Source organism: Ursus maritimus (genome assembly GCF_017311325.1).
Source record: "Ursus maritimus isolate PB19 chromosome X unlocalized genomic scaffold, ASM1731132v1 scaffold_X1, whole genome shotgun sequence".
In the NCBI taxonomy this organism is placed as follows: Eukaryota; Metazoa; Chordata; class Mammalia; order Carnivora; family Ursidae; genus Ursus; species Ursus maritimus.
This window is the reverse complement of record NW_024423319.1, coordinates 86,413,155-86,415,680: the sequence shown is the minus strand read 5'-3', so window position 1 is coordinate 86,415,680 and position 2,526 is coordinate 86,413,155.

The window sequence follows — 2,526 nt, the reverse complement described above, 5'->3', positions numbered from 1 at the left end:
GAAGTCTATTCGCTCACACCTTCACCTGTCACCCTTGTGGCAGACTGTGCATTCTCTTCTGCAATGTGACCTTGATCCTTGAATCTGGACTGGCTGCAGTGACTCTCTCCTTACCAATAGGATATGGCAGAAGCGACATTGTGTGGCTTCCAAGGCCAGGTCAGAAAAGTCCACATGGTTTCCGCCTGAGACCACCATGCTACGGAGGCCACGTGCACCCCAGTGGTAACCCAGCTGAGCTCTCGAATGATTTCCGGCTGAGAGCGGGCATCAACACCAGCGAGGTGCATGCGCCATCTTGGACATCCAGCTCCTGGAGACTTCAGATGACTATACACCATCACATGGATCACAACCACTTAAGAGACCCCCAGCAAGAACTGTTGCGCTGAGACCTTCCTGAATTCCTCAACATAAGATTTTTAGGTAATTAAAATGATTGTTTAATGCCACTGAGTTTTGGTGTAAATTACACAACCAGAAAAACCATGACAGCCTTACAATCTCCCAGTGCCCTAATTAAATATCAGTCTGTAGGAAGCCTCCCTTGTCAGATTTAATTTCCACCTCTGGAAACTCTTATAACAATTAGTTTCTCAAATACATCTCTTATTAAAGTTGTCCTTGTATTAGTTCTTTGCGTATTTACCTTTTCCCTCTAATCCACACATCTTGAGGGTAGGAAAGGTGCAGTATTGATATTTATTAATCTTTATATTCCATTGCTACTAACCCTGTGCCTGGTACTAAGTAGACACTTAATAAATGTGCATCAACCTGAACTAAACCGAAGAGATGAGGAATATCTAATTCTCCACCAATAGGAGAGACTTGTAAAGCTCCTGTTGCAGAGATTTGTAGAGAATTGTAGGCCTAATGGAACTATAGACTTTTGCTGCACTCCAGACCCACATAAAACACTAAAATCTGCCAATAAAAGAGTAAAAAATAGGAGAAGACAGTGCAGAGTCCATTCATTGAAGAGAAAGGATTCTGCCAGCCTCGGGAGGAATATTAGCTCTACCACGTATGAGCTACACGATCTTCGTAACCTCCTTCTCATCCAGAACTTCAGTTGTCTCCTCTGGAAAATGGATTAGTAGTGCCCCCCAGCTAGGGTTGTCCTAAGGAGAAAACGAGATAATTTCTGTAAAGCATTTAATTTGATGTTTCAATAATAAGCTTTGGATAAATGATACTTACCCATATCATAGGCAGTGAGTGTACATTACAATTCCTAGGACAACATCAATTACAGAACTTCATTCTTAGAAAACACAACGATTTGTCACAAAAATCACATAAAATCACTAGTTGTAAGAGTCCTTTTAACTATATCCATGGACTATAAATAAACCTTCACCAGACCCTATGTCTTGATTTTTGTTTGAAAAAATTGGATCACCATGCCCGTAGACCACAAGACCAAAGTCTCCTGCTTCTTTAAAAAAAGATTTTATTTATTTGTTTGAGAGAGAGAGAGAGATAAAGAAGGAGAGGGAGAGCATGAATGGGGTGGAGGGGCAGAAGGAGAGGGAGAAGCAGAATCCCCACGGGGGGGGGGGGTTGATGCAGGATTGGATCCCAGGACCCCAGGATCATGAGCTGAGCTGAAGACAGACGCTTAACCGACTGAGCCACCCAGGCGCCCCTAAAATCTCTTGCTTTTGGTGAGTCACCCCCTGTGCCGTGAGGACCACGAGGGACCAAGCCTTAGTCGCTCATCCACACCCCAGTGCGACGCAGAGGAAGAAGAGTATCTTAAGTTGGATTTGACGGCAGGCTTCAGCTCTGACAACACTGACCTCAAGTTGTCGCCACAGTGGCTTAGACTGTAGATAATGCTTTCTAGGGAAAGTAGGTGAGGCAAGACCCCCAAAGCGGCATTTACAACCAAAATGTGACATTACTAAATGAGGCGCAATTCCGGGGCCCACTGTTTACACTGTTGAATTCCCAGGGGCATCATTCACAAAGGACACCATGTAATGGTGTCTCCTGGATGTGTGCGCCATGGCGGCCTGGATCCCCATGAACGCTACATGTGTGCACGTGCCCTTACCGAATCTGCCTTCCCTACTGCGGGGGCGGGGGGAAGATCTTGGCGCACACTCCGCCGCAACCTGTGACTTCTCTCGAGTGCGAGTACCAAGAAGTACTTTATTATGGAAAACAGCACAAAATAATTTGTGTAATGATTACTCTACAAGATGTAAAGAGATACTCTGAAACCATTATCTAACATGAAAGGCTCAAAACAGATCTGGCTTTCTTATTTTTCCAAAAGAGAGACAACTCCTTCAACATAATATTTTGTTGAGTAAATGTTCCAGTTTTCTTGTCTCAAGAAAGTCCTCTTTCCTCCTCCAAAACAAATCAGCAAATACAGTTCTTCACAGCCTTACTCATTATGCAACATCAACATCGATGAGCAGGACATCGGTGGGGAATATAATGACAGCAGGTAATTTGAAACTTCCCCCCGAAATGATTTTAAACATGATGGAAGCCAAAAAAAAAAAAAAA